General features: G+C 41.2%; 1 protein-coding gene across 1 annotated transcript in view; it reads left to right on the top strand.

Moving 5' to 3' along the window:
• Positions 1–902: 902 nt before the first annotated feature.
• Positions 903–16,451, top strand: part of LOC122800254 (HORMA domain-containing protein 1-like) — a 2,017,447-nt gene continuing 2,001,898 nt past the window's right edge. Inside the window, exon 1 of the mRNA XM_044069745.1 lies at positions 903–1,021. The gene's annotated coding sequence lies outside the window, so the exon portion shown is untranslated. The remainder of the gene's footprint in view (positions 1,022–16,451) is intronic.

The following is a 16,451-nucleotide window of genomic DNA, read 5'->3' as shown; positions in this document are numbered from 1 at the left end:
CATATGTCAAAGTGGGACATTTTTTATGTAACATGATATTTTGCAGGACGAATCATATCAACATTTAGTGCAAATGACTGGAATCCAAGTTTTGCCAAAATACTCATTATTGCAGAATTTGAATTGTTGTTGCTGTTCAGCAAATTGGAACATTTCAGGTTAGGGTTACCACCTGTCCCACTTTGTGAGGGACAGTCCCTCTTTCGGCAATTGTGTCCTGCAAAAAAATTGTAAAAATGGCAAATGTCCTGAGATTTTAGGGCAAAATTATTTCCTATATTTTATGTAATACTTGCATAAATCAGTTATTCTGTATCTGAAACGCCTATATGTTATAAGAAACAGAATAAGCAATGAAAACGCTACAAGAATAAGCTTTTATTTAAGCAAAAAAGTGAATTCATGTCCTTTGTACTGGCCGTGGGTATGTTTTGGGCTGCCAAACCTGATGTTTGTACCACAATTGTCCTACTTTGGACATTTGAAAAGGCGGCAACCCTATTTCAGGTACAAAAACCTTTTACACAACTATTAGAGACAATCTACTAAATATTGTTTGCCCTAAAATGCCAGGACATTTCCCATCTTTCATACTTTTCGCAGGACACAATGGCCCAACTTGGGACTGTCCGATTTTTACAGAGGGGCGAGTGGTAACCCTACAGGCTCAATGGCAGCGGCAGGTGCTGCAGAGGGAAAACATATTCTCACTTTCAGTGTTGAAGACAAAGGCCGAAAATCAGGGATAGGTTTTGAATATTGTTCTTGTAACTTAGAAAGTTGCTAGAATAACGGGTTTTGAATTAGCACGAATTTTCTGAAGTCTGAAACTCAAATCGATGTCATTAATTAATGGTTTCAATTCTGAAAGATTCGTCGCATTTCACTAGAAACAGATCAAACACAAGCGGTAAAAAAAAGTGTTGGCGGCAAACCGATACTCGCGAGCTATCAAATTACACAATTGTCGTTCGCGTTCGCCACTGGAAGGGGATCTGATCAAAAAGCAGACTTTTACCAGGTAATAATTATAACTACACTGTACCATTTTTATTAATTGCCGCATTTGATTCTAGGAGAGGGTATTTGCGACCAATATCGTTTGTCTCTCGGCTATTGGCTTGGGAATTGTACTCTGTCCCACCTAAAATTTGACTTTTTTGAGAAGATTTGGTGGATTAGTCATCAGTAAGTGGATAATTAGTTACATGCTTGAAAACACGGTTATGATATGTGCTTAAAAGTGTCCCTAACTTTATTTTTGCTCTGTTCATAATCGTGGAGTAGTTGAGAACAGATGAGCAGTCGTATTATGCATAGCTGCCAACTATTATATCTCAGTGGAATCAGGTTGTTTGTTGTATCTTGCGGCTTTTCCCAGTTAGGGGTCGCTACAGCGGAACTCCGGACTGCTAATGATTGTTAGTTGTTTTTTACGCGCTGAGTTGCTGGCCCTAACGCACAACCAAAGGTAGGCCCATTCATGCGTGTCACTCACCACAGAATACGCTGTAGCTGAGAATCTAACGGGTCAACGTCTTGTTGGGAGGCGACAACGCTACCGCTGCACCACCACTGAAAATCAGTTACAAATCTGAAATCAAGGACACTTTTAAAATATTTCATACCTTTAACCTGAGACACTGACAGAATAAGAGAATGTGGATTAATATGCATTTTTCTGAAGTAGTCTACAACTCTGTAGTCCTTGTTTATTAATTGTTACGTATCATCTTTTCGCCAGCAGTCACCAGTTTTAGGAGGGACAACGCTAACATTTGATGTTAAGTTGTCAATCTCGCCTTCATTCTTGCTTGATGGGTTCGGAGCCGATCCCTCGTCTCCGACTCGGCACTTGCTAAGCTCGAGAGTCACTTTTACCAGCTCGAGGCAGCCCCATATCCCATGATGCAAGGCGGTAAGTACCCAGATCTCGTTTGCCGCTTCGCTTATGAGGTCCTCCTTTTACCAGCTCCTGGTAAGTGATTCACTTTTTGAATATTTAAGCCCCTTTTTCTTAAAAAACCCTTAATTATTAGTTTTTAGTTAATTATTTACCTTTTGTGACAGAAAATCCCTGTCTTTTCTAATTTATTTTAGTCAAATTTTACCCATCCCATCCCCTCCCTGTTAGGGTGTGTGTGTTTGTTTATAGAAATACCTTTTGGTATTTTATTTAAGTTAATTTTTTGACTGGTGTGTGTGTGTGTTTTTGTAAAGCACCATGTCAAAGGAGAGGGTCTCAGGTTTTAAGAAGTGTGACTCGTGCTGTCAGAAGATGTCTCTGACAGACGGTCACACTTCTTGCCTGTATTGCCTGGGGCCTCTTCACCTGCAGGACTCCTGTGCTATTTGTCATTCCTTCAGCCAGAGAGTCCTGCAGGAAAGACGCAATAAACTGATTCTTAGGGGTCTTCTTAAGCCGGAGGGCTCTCCGGCTAAGTCGGCTCCGTCAAAATCAATTAAATCTTCCAAGGCCCAGGCTTCTGTGTCTAAGCCTGCGGCCTCGGCTCCGACTCATTCCGAGTCGAGATCGGCTCCGGCTGGAGCCGATTCTGGCTTAACAAAGCCTTCGGCACCGATGGCTATCGGTGCCGAATCTGTATCGACCACTTCGGTGTCTGCTCCGATCGGTTCCGACACCCATGTGGCACAGGCATCGGTGTCGGCTCCGACACCGTTACTTTGATGGCTGTATCGGCTCCGGCTGGAGCCGATACATCGAGGTTTCCTGTCGGCTCCGAGAGGTCGGCTCCGACAGGATCTATGGTATCGGCTCCGATGGCTCATTCCAGGAAGAGGTCGAGGTCTCCTTCCTTGGAGCCGATACTCGGCTTCACCTCTTCTATCGGAACGGAGCCATCGGAGCCGATCTTCAAGGTCATCCAGATTGTCAGATCATGACCTAGAGAGAGTGGTCAGTAGATTACTTAAGTCACAGGTACTGGCCCAAATGTTACATAGTCCGTCTCAACAGGCGACTGTTGGTCCACACCCGTTACAGTTCCTCCTTCAACTCTACCCCAGAGCTTGGAGTTGGAGTCTTCGGAATGGTTACTGCTACGGCTGGAGGACGGATACCCCTTCTGTTCCTTCAGCCTCTACTCTTATCTCCTCTTGAGACCTTCCTTAGAGGGATTCGTGGTCGGGCTTCCATGGTCTCCTCCGAGGGGTGAGTGGCATCGGACCCTTGTCCGAGCCGCTCTTCCCCTTGGAGCCTCGGCCTTGGTGAGCTCGGCTCCGACATCTGCCTCGGAGACTTCCCTTCGGTGGTCCCTGGGTTCCTAGCTCTTGGAGCGGGTTCTCTCGGACCTGCCTGGGTGGGGAGCATTCGAGGTGATGAAGAGTGTACTGGCCACTGGTATCAGTCAGCAGTCTGTTCCCGTAGCTCCTCCCTCTATAGTACCTGTTGACATCTCTGCCACTTCTCTTGCTACAGGACCCAGAGATCCTCCGCCTCAGGTTTCCCCATTGAATTTCCCCCTCTTCCGAGGATTCTCGTGATGTTCCGGGAGATCCTCCTAGGAAGAGGACTTGTAAGAGGAAGCATGTAGACTCCGCCGAGTCTGTCACTGGATACTGACTTTGATGAGTCAGAGGGATCCCCTAGATCCCCTCTGAGGATGTCCCCTTCTCAGACATCCTAGAACTTATGAAACAGATGGGAAACTGGCCCACCAACAATCCCTCTGAGGATGAGTCAGTATACCTAGAGGCGTTTGGATCTCGGCCTCCACCTCCTGGGTGTCTCCGCCTTCCCCTTATGCAGGTTATTGCCTAGGCGTGGACAGCTCCTGACTCTGTAGAGCCAGTCCCTGGGAGGCCTTCAAAATTTATCACTGCCCGTGTGACAAACAATTCCTTACTAAGGGTGTCCCGCTGATGCCATGGTGGTGGCTGCGGCCACCAAAAGGAACTTGCAGATCCTTCCGTGCCCGTCCATCCTCCTAATAAGGACTCTAGGACCATGGATAGGTACGGTAGCGGATGTTTTCCTCAGCGACCTTTGCTGTGCGTTTGCTGAATTACCTATGTCACTTCACCAGACTCCAGAGGATATCCTTAAGGAGCTGGGTGAAGTAGTTCAGGATCCTACAGCTGCAGGCTCAAGAAAAATTGCCAGCTAGGAACCCTCAATTCCATTGCAAACTCCTCCATGCGGTTAATATCTTATGCTGCGGATGGAGGTACAGGTGTGGTTCTTAGACGCCAAGCCTGGATGCGGCTATGTGATTTTGCGGATCCCTTTAAGGCGTCCTTCACAAATTCTCCCTTTGATGGGTCAGCCTTGTTTGGCCCTCAGGTGAAGGAAACCTTGACCAGGTGCGAGCAGGATGGCAAGACTCTTTCTGCTGTTGGAGTCCGTTTTTCCACCCCTTCTAGACCTTATCCCAAAGGACAGAAGGGCAGGAAAATGTGGTTCCGTAAATCCCAAGGAGTCACGCCGGATTCACGTGGTCAGTTTACCCCTAGAGGCAGAGGGGGTAACAACAACAGACGCTCTAGAGGCAGAGGGGGTCCAAGAACCAGGAAACAGGGAGCCTCTCTCTGACAAGCCCTTTCAGCATCCCTGAGGTGTTGCCCGGCTGTCCCTCCTTGGAGGCAGTCGGGGGAAGATTATCACTGTACCCAGAAGCCTGGCATTCCCTCACTCAAGACAGATGGGTACAGCCGATCATATCCAAGGGTTACATAATTCCTTTCGAGGAAAGTCCCTTCCCCTCAAGTTCCCTTCCAGATGTACCACCCGGTCTAAGGGAGATTGCAGAGTCAGAAATCTCAAAACTACTGCAAAAGAGCCATTCAGCCAGTTACAATAGACCATTCAGAGCCGGAATCTACTCAAGGTTCTTTTTGGTCCCCAAAAGACGGGAGACTGGAGACCAATATTGGATCTCAGCAGACTCAACAAGTCTGTCAGGAAGACAAGATTCGAATGGTCACTCTTCAGTCAATTCTGCCCTTCTTACAGAAGGACAACTGGATGTGCTCAATAGATCTTCAGGATGCGTACTATCACATCAAAATTCACAGACGCTCCAGGAGATTTCTCCGCTTTCGGCTGGGGTCCAGTCATTTCCAGTTCAGAGCCCTGCCCTTTGGTCTCACTACAGCCCCCAGAGTGTTCACCAAATGCATGGCAGTGGTCACGGCTCACCTGAGACGTCTAGGATTCCAGGTGTTTCCGTATCTCGACGACTGGCTCCTGTCAGCCACCACCAGGCATCAGCTTATACAAGCCAGGGATTACACAATAGACCTTTGTTCTCATTTGGGCATCTCAATCAACTTAAAGTCATCCTTATCGCCCTGCCAGTCTATTACCTTCATAGGCGCAAACTTAAACACTGTTCGGATGTCAGCTACCCTTACAGAACAAAGAGTTTCAGACATTCAGACTCATGTCAGGATCATTCTGGCCAGCAAGAAAGTACAGGCCAGAATGGTTCTAAAGGTATTAGGTCTCATGGCTGCGGCCATTACTCTTCTTCCCTGGCTCGATTCTACATGCGCCTTCTTCAGTGGATGCTGTTCACACAATGGTCATACCAGCAACTTCCAATGCGTCACCAGATTCTGGTGACACAGACATGCAAAGAGCATCTTGCTTGGTGGATCACATCGTCTCAGGTTCACCAAGGCAGGTACTTTGTACCCCCATCCCCGATAGCCACTGTCACCACGGATGCCTCCCTGATCGGGTGGGGGGGTCATTATCAGGGCAGGATGGTTCATGGGACGTGGCAGCTGTTCGAGTACCATCTGCACATAAATGTCCTGGAGATGAGAGCAGTGCTTTTAACGTTGCAAGCCCTCAACGACTTTCTTCCCGTAGGGACAATTGCAGTCCACACAGACAACGTGTCTGTAGTTTGGTATATCAACAAACAGGGCGGAACCAAGTCCTACCCCTTGTGTCGAGAAGCTCAGACTATGGCAATGGGCGATCTCCTCTCATCGGTTTCTGGTAGCAACGCATATCCCTGGGAAAACCAACATTGTAGCGGACAGATTGAGCAGAGCTATCCTCATGCCTCACGAGTGGTCTCTCAAGCAATCTATAGCGGAAGAGATTTTTCTGGAATGGGGTCGTCCATGTTGCGATCTTTTGCTACTCCCCAAAACAGCAAATGTCCAGACTTCTTCAGCCTCTTCCTCTATCAGGCCATCCCCCAGAGACGCTCTGACCCAGGATTGGCCCCAGGGACTTCTTTATGCCTTCCTCCATTTCCTCTGATCCCTCAGGTGATCCAGAAAGCTACCGCTTTGAGAGCCAAATTGATTCTCATTGCCCTTACTGGCCTCGACAAGTTTGGTTCCGTTCCTCCATCATCACCTTTTGGTGCAGCCGTGGTATCTGGACCCAGTGCCAGATCTTCTGATTCACCAATCGGGTCAGCTGCACCGGTCAATCCCTTCTCTCAACCTCACAGCATGGTTGCTCCACTTCCTTCCTTAGCCAGGCTTCCTTTGATCTCTAACCCTGTTAGAGACATCATAGTAGCTTCGCTAAAATCCTCTACCAGGAGGATTTATACAAGCAAATGGAAACGTTTCTCTTATTGGGCTAAGGCCCAAAATATTGATCCTTTTACTGCCCCTGTTCAGGCAGTCCTGGACTTCTTAGCAGAGATTTTTCATGCAGGCTCCTCTTCTTCCACAGTCAGAGTTCAATTGGCTGCTATTTCCAATTTTCATGTAGGGATAGCAGATCATAATATTATGTCCCATAGGCTCTGCAGGGCCTTCTTGAAAGGAATTTTCCTACTAAAGCCTCCAATCAGGAATCCTCCTCCTCAGTGGGATCTAAATTTAGTGCTGACATCCTTGATTCTTCCCCCTTCGAGCCAGCTGTTTCTTGTTCCCTGAAATATCTTTCTTGGAAAACTTTATTCCTAGTGGCTATTACATCTGCCAGGAGGGTATCTGAACTTCATGCTCTTCGGTTCGACCCCCTATTTGGTTTTCACAAAGACAGAGTATCTTTGAGAACTTATCCAACCTTTTTACCTAAGGTCGCTTCAAAGAACAATCTGAATCAATCCATTGATCTCCCTGTATTTTTTCCTAACTATTCAGATAGAGCTGAACAAAAACTACATTATCTTGTTGTCCACCGTCAACTTAGATATTATTTGGACAGAACAAAAAAATTTAGAAAATCTGATCAACTTTTTGTTTCCTATGCGGATAATAAAAAAGGCCTTCCTGTTTCTAAAGTGACCTTGTCCAGATGGCTTTCTTCGGTCATCTCTGAAATTTATAGGGAAAACAGCTGTGCTCAAAACCTAAAGCACATTCAACTAGGAGCTTAGCTACTTCTACAGCTTTTCAAGCTAGACTTCCTTTGGACACTGTTTGTGCAGCGGTCACTTGGGCTACTCCTCACACTTTTGTTTCCCATTACAAATTGGACTTGGCCTCCAGGGACAGAGCCAGTTTTGGCTCTACAGTCCTCAAGAGTTTGTTCCATTGAGCCACCCAGGATAGAGGTGCTAGGGACGCGGTCCCATCAAGCAAGAATGAAGGCGAGATTGACAACTTAACATTAAGAAGTTATGTACCTACCATAACGTTCCATGTTAGTTGTCTTCTCTCGCCTTCTTTCCCTCCCTCCTTCCCCTGGCCTGGACAGACCTTGTATAAGAAACTGTTATGCTGAAGACCATTCAGACCTGGTCCTTCTTCCATCTGTAAGTTTTCTTTCTTCCTTTGGGAAGTTTTTTTTTTTTTTTTTTTTATGCTTGGTGCTATTGCCCTTTGTCAGCAAACGAGATCTGGGTACTTACCGCCTTGCATCATGGGATATGGGGCTGCCTCGAGCTGGTAAAAGTGACTCTCGAGCTTAGCAAGTGCCGAGTCGGAGCCGAGGGATCGGCTCCGAACCCATCAAGCAAGAAAGAAGGCGAGAGAAGATAACTAACATGGAACGTTATGGTAGGTACATAACTTCTTATTTTTTAACACCTTTATTGTATTATCACTTGTGACATAGGTACATTTACATTTATAATCAAACTGTATTAACAAGTTCACTTTACAAACATACTTCACATATATTGCTATACATCATATAGCCTAAGGAACATTACATAAATTATTCAATTCCTGCCCTTTTTTAAACAAGAAACGTCTTTATTAAGCCATCACTTACGACATAATGAAAACAAACCACACTGACACTATCCTAGTTGCAAGCATTTAACATCAGAAACCATAATGACACACTCCCAGTTGCAAACATTATAAGTCACTGATAAGCTACCCAATAATTTTCGGTCATACATTACATAGCTTATTTAAGTCCTGCCTTTTTTTAAACGTCACTCCTCCCCTGTATGGTTCCCATAATTCCCATTTTTTCCTGTGTAGTGTGCTCCAACCCTTTTCTAAAGATCACAATTCCAATTGTTTTATCTGTGTTACTATAGTCGCTACTTCTAGTGTAGCTAGTTTAGATTCTGATTTTCATTTTCTAGTAATTGCTTTTTCGGCAGCCACCATAATTAGACACAGCAAGGCCTCACCATGTCTAAGCAATTCCAGTTCTGTATAATAGCTCAGAAAAATCCTCTCCCTCATCACACCATTCTGTTTACCTAGTATCTGCTACTGTGCATTGTGCAGGGAATCCTTCAAGTTCGCCAACTCACTGCACTCCCAGAAAATATGTTCCCCACTACCTCTTTTTTTCCTGCCACACCTCCAGCATTTGCTGTCTACCTGAGGAAAATTCTCTGGGGTCAACTTGGGGTTTAATAATATCAAATATCTATGTAAATATTTCCAGACAAAAACCCTAAATCTTCTAGATTTTGTTGCATATATGGGAGACATACATATATCTTCACATTGTTCATTTGTGAATTGCTTATCCAATCTGTCTTTCCAAGCCTTTCTAACCTTCTCTGATTGATTCTTAACATAGTTATCATGCAATATTTTATATGCTGTACGAATTATTCATTTTTTAATGGCTTCTTCTGTTCTAGATTCTACTAAAAACTATACTAGTCCTGGTACTTTTGTTTGGGACCCCCCTATTTCTTTCTCTTTCCCTATACTCTGATATCAATCTTTGATAGGGAAGACAATCTCTAACATATAGTCCAAATAAATTCTTGGCATCTTTCCATCTATCATCTTTCCCTCTCTAATGATTTGCTTCCAATACCTTGGTTCCTTTGCCAGTTTTCTCCAATAAATTCAAGCCCCCTCTTGCCTATACTCTAACTGCAGTCATCCCTATCGGCAGAATCTCCTTTCACCATTCCCGTATTGGCTTAGTTCTTAGGATACTTTCTGATTATTCTGTATGGTTATTGTTATTCTCCTTAAAGGCATACATCCAAAATCCCAGTCTCTTTTTATTTCATGAGGTTTCCCCTGTTTCATTATCATCCTTTTCTACTTTTAATTGTAGTTTTCTGCTTGTGCTATGTATAGGAGCCTTAATTGTGTAGCTCGGAAATATCCCTCCAAATTGGGTAATCCCGATCTGCCCTATTCTACTGGAAGAATCGGCTTATTTTACTTGACAATTGCCATCTTCCTCTCCCAGATAAAGTCCTTCAACTCTTTAATAATTCTTATCCACAACTTCTCCTCTGGTTGATAAGAATATACCTGACCTGTGTAGAAGACTAATGGGATTAAAAACATTTTAACTGCTTGTGTCTTACTATCCATATCCACATAACAAAGCTTCCATTTTCTCAGTTTGTATTATTTTTTTAGTCTCTTCCTACATATCCTTAGCTGCCACATCAGAATAATTGTTTAGTCCATACTCCTAAATACTTAATTCTATCACTGAAGAAGTGTTGCCAGTGAAGAAATGTCCAAAAGTAGACCAGACAAACTCCATACTACTGTATCTGTTATTCTGTATTTGTCTCAGAACAAATTCTTGCCAAACAGTTAATTCGGTACTTTTCAGTTAACAGGCCAACAATTTCAGCTTTAACGTTAACACACACTGAATTGTAAGAAGAGTTGATTTCATTTTACGAAGTGTAATATTGCCTTTCTTTTATGAAAAAGTAGCATAATCTGTATTTGGCATGTTACACCTGTGCTTTACTGCCTCGCACAGCTGTAATGGCTTGATGCGCTTTACGTTTTAAATCAGAAAACAGCTGTTACTAATAAAAGCAGTTTTCTTACACTGGCTTTGGCGACTTAGATAGTGTTGCCGTGGCATCCTAAATGACTGTGTTTTCAGTACTGGAAATGAAGTAAATGTGAAGTACTCATTCTGTTTGTTATTATCTTGTCAACCTTGAGGTGTGCTTCAATGTGAAAACAGGTGTTATTTATCATCGCAGTTCATTTACAGTGGCAGCTACAAGTTGGAAAGTATTGCCGTGACCACGTAAATAACTTGCTTTCCAAGTAATAAAAAGAAACACAATTTGGCTTTTTACACAACTCAGTTCTGTTCTGATGCGGGGCCGATAACAGGAAGAACAATTACTGTATAGCTATCGATTTCTGCTTTCCAGCCAAAAAAAAAAAAGATGTTCTTTTCCGATGTCGGGCTTAAAACCGAAAGCGGTCATTACGAGAGTTGCCGTGATCACAGAAAAGTTGCTCAGAAATAATTTAGGGAAAATATGGGTATCGGTACTACTTTCCGTGTTATAGGCAAAAAAAAAAAAAACATCTTCTTTTCCGATGTTGGGCTTATAACAGAAAAAGAAAACGCCAAACTGCTCATTGACAGTGTTGCCCTGATAACGGAAAAGTACCGTTAATTCTTTCAGAGCTATTTCAATTCTATTATAACACAGATAGACAGATGAATAGACTAAGGCACACTTAGTCTAAGACGTCACTACCAAATGAAACATACTGTCCAGTTTATATACTCTTTTCAACCAATGTTATTTTTAATGTCCTTGTGACTTGTTCTGGTTTCTGTCTGTGTCATGAAAAAGTCCATGGTTATTTCATGCCCTTTTTGGTCCTTGCTGTATCTCAAGACTTCACAAAAGTCTCTCCATGTCATCTTTGTGTCACTTGACCTGTCTGCATTTTATTTATTTAATTCTGCATCTGAAAGCCAAGAAAGTCAACTTCCTTTTTTTCTATAACAGGATGCATTTACAGTATTGCCCACAGCTATATGTTATTAATATCTAAGCTGAACATAACTGTTCTTGCAAAGCAAGCATATTATTTTGAAAACTGTTGTTTGGCCGTGCACATTTCCTTTCACTGTACACACAGTATATTGGGGAAAATCATTTTAATTTACACAATATCTATCAATTCCCACTTTTTTTTATTTAAGGCCCATGAAAATTGTAAGACAATTTACAACAAAATATGATCTTCAGTACTTTGAATTCCTTGGTCTGTTGCAACATACAAATCCCTTGCATTCATTGCTATTTTTTAAAGAGTGTTACATTACCAACGGCTGTTACTTGATTAATACTTTTATTAACACAAATCTTATAATGACGATTAGAGCAATTAATGCGGAAATTATAGTACCCCATCACAGATACATAGCCATTATTACTTATCTATTTTTAACTGTTTTTATGCTTACATAAGCAAGTTGTCAGTCTTGCAGTTACACACAAGCATTTCAAAATCTTGTCAAGTTAACCCTTGCTTTACAAGGCAAAACCTTGTATTAGAAACAAGCATATTTCTTTTGCACTGCATAATTTCATTATTGCTTTGGGAAAAGAATATTTAAAAAAAGCAATTTACAGGAAAAATGTGATCCTCTGTACTTAATAGCTTTTCTTCATTGTTAACAACAGTTACTTGTTTGACAGTTTTATAACACATTTGCTCTGTTATATCTGACTTAACTTAACTTTCCATAACTTTCCATATTGCCTTAGTGGCACTATACCAGTGAAAAATTCAGTTTCTGAAATAACACAATTTCCTATGTCCAGCTGTTTTAAAATCTTTCCCTATTTTTTTACCATGAACCTCTCTCTTTTTCTGGTGATTTTTTACTATTTCCTCTGGTAATGTTTGAGTAATTTTCATTACTGGAACTGCATACTCTATGTAACAGAATTTCTCCTCTTTCATTTCTTCCTCAAAAGAAGTATTATGTGTTAACTCCCATGCTGTTTTTATTTTGTAGTCAAGCTTTTTCCCATGACCATAGTTCTTTTGAAAACAGTATCCCTTTTCCTATTTTTACTGTCAATGTTTTTTTATGGCTGATTGTTTTACAACTCTACTTTTATAAGATTTTTTTAAACATAAAACGTGTCTACAGCAACTGCATATAATGGCATTTTCCCTCTGTAAGGAATGTGGCTAAAAACCCAACAATTTGACTTGTCGCATGCCTTTGCAAACACATTTTGCATGTCCAAAATATATTGAAATCAGGTATCTGCTCATGATGTCTCTGTTCTCATGATTTATTATATCTGAGTATCTCTCCCCATTTTTTCTTTGCAACTGTTTTAGATTGCCTTGTCTTGTTCATAGATTGCTATTATAGAAACAAATTTAAACTTTTGTAAGACTGTTAACAGACTGTAACTGTACTGATACTGTTTGATTGTTATTAACTTACACTGATTTTTATGAACCAACATGGTGTGCTGCTTTTGCTTGGATTTTTATTAGCTGAAAATGCTATTTGTCTAAGATTTAATGACTCTGTACTTTACTACCTGTATGTATTGCTGTGTATTATTACCCGGATGGCAGTTACACCAGTTTGACTAATGTTCATTAACTGTCTGACGGAATTGCTTTAACATAACATTTTGCCTGACCAAAACATTATTTTGTTTTTTCTGTCATGCTATTTAGACTGTCTGTAAAACAGTTAAGTGAGTCTAGACACTCACCTGTATTAGCTGCCTGCTTTGCTTTGCCATTTGCCAAAGCATTTACTGTAGCCTTTTCAGTATATTTTTTATTTATGTGCTTTGATTTTTGACAATACTAAACTTTCCCTGTAAATCATTTTGGGAATGAAGGCCTATAATTCTTGTACTGGAGCATGTTTTAGGGGTTTGCCAACACTGCTGATGAATGTCCTGACACAAACTGGCATGTGTAAATGCAAAAAAAAAAAACATTTAAATAAAGCATTATTTGAAATAGATCTCACAGTGTATGTCAACCATTGTTTAAATGCCAACATATTGAAACAAAATTATTTATTTATTTTTTTTGACGTGCCACTGAGGCAGAGTCTGCACTGAGGCAGAGTCTGTAATAAACAAGACTATCAAGATGTAACTGTCGCCGCGGTGGTGGTGCTGTGGTAGCGTTGTCGTCTCACAGTAAGACGCTGACCGGTTCGACTCTCAGCTAGAGCGTCTTCTGCGTGGAGACATGCATGAATGGGCGTACCTTCGTTGAAGGTTGTGCGTTAGGGCTGGCAACTCAGCACGTAAAAATCAACTGCCAATCATTAGCGGACCGGAGTTCTGCTGTGGCGACCCCTAACCGGGAAAAGCCGAAAGGCACAACAACAACATCAAGATGTAACTGTCATTTCTGCTGAACCCTGCCCAATGTAAACCTTGCTGGGCTTTTTCTAACTGTCTTGTCAGATTAACCTCTGTAGTTTGTGCCTTTAGTAAATGTTGTTGGGCTCTATCTGATTGTTACGTTAAACCAGAAATGTTATTATGTAAAGTCTGAATGCTATGCTGAGTCTGTTCCTCTAAATGGCATTATTGTCCCTTACTACTGTCTGTAGGAAATTTTTGAAAAGCTGTGAAAACCTTTTCTTTAAAAGGTTAATATTGATAGCACACTGTACTATGTTAGAACTTTCTTGTTTTTTTGCATTTGCAATATTTACTATAAATAACATGTTTATGTAGTCTGTTACATTTTTTTGTTTGTTTGTGTCTTTCGGCTTTTCCCAGTTAGGGGTCGCCACATCGGAACTCCGGTCCGCTAATGATTGGTAGTTGATTTTTAAGTGCCGAGTTACCAGCCCTGACGCACAACCTTCAACGAAGGTACACCCATTCACGCATGTCTCCACTTAGAAGAAGCTCTAGCTGAGAATCGAACCAGACAGCGTCTTACTGTGAGGTGACAACTCTACCACAGCACCACCACTGCGGTAGTCTATTACATTACTGACAATAATTACATACACTTGTACTGTATTAGATTTAGGTGACTGCAGAAGGTACATTTAACTGTTGTATATGCGAAGAACTAACAATGCTAGAATCAAACAGATTGTTTATCGGAATAGGATATATCGTATGGTATGGCTTACATACTAGACTCCTGTGACAAACTAGACAGAAGTTAGGAAAGTTACTTTTACATTTACAAACACAACTGTTATCTAATGTCTGAACATTAAACATTTCAGATTTACATTTCATGTCTTACACAGAAGGTTTTAAACTATGTAAATTTATATATACAATATGTGGGCACTGTAAAGTTAACTGTCTGTACTTGCATCCTTGTTATAACTGTGAAGAAAGTACTGTAATTTATGCAGAAGACAAGCAGGTGATCAGGCTGAAGTCAATCTGGAAAAGAACGGTGTTTCTCTACAGACGAATTGTAGGTAGTCCGACGCAGGACAGCTTCCACAGCGGTGCTCTGTGTCCACCAACAAAATACTGGAACTGTTTCTCTGTTAAAGCACTGGAACTGTCAGTCTGTTGAACTAACATAGTAAGTAGTAGGGATCCCTCTGTAATATTAACTGCTGGTAACAGATATATGGTCACAGTCACTGGCCAAGGCTCGCCACTGAAGAAATGTCCAAAAGTAGACCAGACAAACTCCGTACTACTGTATCTGTTATTCTGTATTTGTCTCAGAAAATTTTTGCCAAACAGTTAATTCTGTCAGAGCTATTTCAATTCTATTATAACACAGCTAGACAGATGAATAGACTAAGGCACACTTAGTCTAAGATGTCACCACTGAATGAAACATACTGTCCAGTTTATATATTCTTTTCAACCAATGTTATTTTTAATGTCCTTGTGACTTGTTCTTCTGGTTTCTGTCTGTGTCATGAAAATGTCCATGGTTATTTCATGCCCTTTTTTGGTCCTTGCTGTATCTGAAGACTTCACAAAAGTCTCTCCACGTCATTTTTGTGTCACTTGACCTGTCTGCATTTTATTTATTTAATTCTGCATCTGAAAGCCAAGAAAGTCAGTTTCATTTTTTTCTATAACAGGATGCATTTACAGTATTGCCCACAGCTATATGTTATTAATATCTAAGCTGAACATAACTGTTCTTGCAAAGCAAGCATATTATTTTGAAAACTGTTGTTTGGCCTTGCACATTTCCTTTCACTGTACACACAGTATATTGGGGAAAAGCATTTTAATTTACACAATATCTATCAATCATGTCCCCATAAATACGGATGTTGCTGAACCAATTAATATCTGGGTACATAATTTACCGCTATTGCAGTTGTTTTAGCTTCATTAATTTTGTATTCTGAAAAGATTTGAAACTGTCTCAAAATGTTCCACAGCACTATAATGTTTCTTTCTAGTTTTGTCAGGTATAAAATTATATCATCTGCAAACAGAGCCACATTTTTTATGACTACCATACCAGTTACAGTATATCCTTGAATTTCTGAGTCCCTTATTTTCTTTGCCAGTGGTTCTAAATACAGTGCAAATAACAAAGGGGAAAGAGGACACCCATGTCTGGTTCCTCTGCTCAGGCAGAAGTTATCTAAAAGGAGCACACCCACTTTAATTTTCACCTCAGACTCCTCATATAGCCTCCTAATCAACCTTATAATTTGTTTTCAGGAAATTCAAATGCTTCCATTGCCCTGCTTATAAAGTCCCAGTTTACTCTGTGAAATGCTTTCTTTGCATCAAGATCCACCAACAACAATGGTATTTTCTTACATTCTGCTTCCGTCTGGATCATCAGTGTTCTGTTAATGTTGTCAAATGTTTGCCTCCCCTCCACAAAACCACATTGATCCGTATCTATCAATTTTGGCATTACTTTTGCCATTCTTTTAGCCATTATAGGCATGAACACTTTATAATCATGGTTTAATATTGAAATGGGCCTGTATGATGTTGGATCTAATGGATCTTTACCCTCTTTACGTATTACAGCTACCACTGCTTTCTTCCAGGATGTTGGCACTTCTCCTTCTCTTAAAATACTGTTAAACAAAACCCTCAAGATCTTTATCAGTTTTTCCCCTCCTAGCTTCCAAACGTCAACAGGAATACCATCTATTCCTGGGGACTTTCCTGTAGATTGGTTATACATCACAGTTTTTATCTCATCTCCTCCTATCCTAACCATTAGTAATTGAGCCTTGTCTACCCCTAACCTTGGCATATTTAATTCTTCCATAAACATTTCTATTTGTATCTTTTCTTGATTTTCCATATTTCTCTGCTTTATACAGACTTTCACAGAATTTCCAAAATATTTTTAATACCTTTACAGGATCTCTTGTTACCTTT

Source organism: Protopterus annectens, chromosome 4.part0, assembly GCF_019279795.1.
Source record: "Protopterus annectens isolate FY-2018-M chromosome 4.part0, PAN1.0, whole genome shotgun sequence".
Classification (NCBI taxonomy): domain Eukaryota; kingdom Metazoa; phylum Chordata; order Ceratodontiformes; family Protopteridae; genus Protopterus; species Protopterus annectens.
This window is presented reverse-complemented; position numbering and strand designations above follow the sequence as displayed.